We start from the raw sequence: 205 nt of genomic DNA on the forward strand, positions 1-205 counted from the left end.
ATATTTTGGGTAAAAATATGTTAAAAATAAATCAAAAATTACAAAACATATCAATATTTTATATTTCTCCATTTATATTTAAAAGATAAGAAAATACAAATCCTTTATGCAATATTTTGTTAATTTTTATTATTTAAAATATTTAACTTTCCCACACCATTTACCTATATATATAACCAAATCTTTGTGTGTAAGCTTAGAATAT

This window comes from Capsella rubella, unplaced genomic scaffold (assembly GCF_000375325.1).
Source record: "Capsella rubella cultivar Monte Gargano unplaced genomic scaffold, Caprub1_0 scaffold_6, whole genome shotgun sequence".
Classification (NCBI taxonomy): Eukaryota; Viridiplantae; Streptophyta; class Magnoliopsida; order Brassicales; family Brassicaceae; genus Capsella; species Capsella rubella.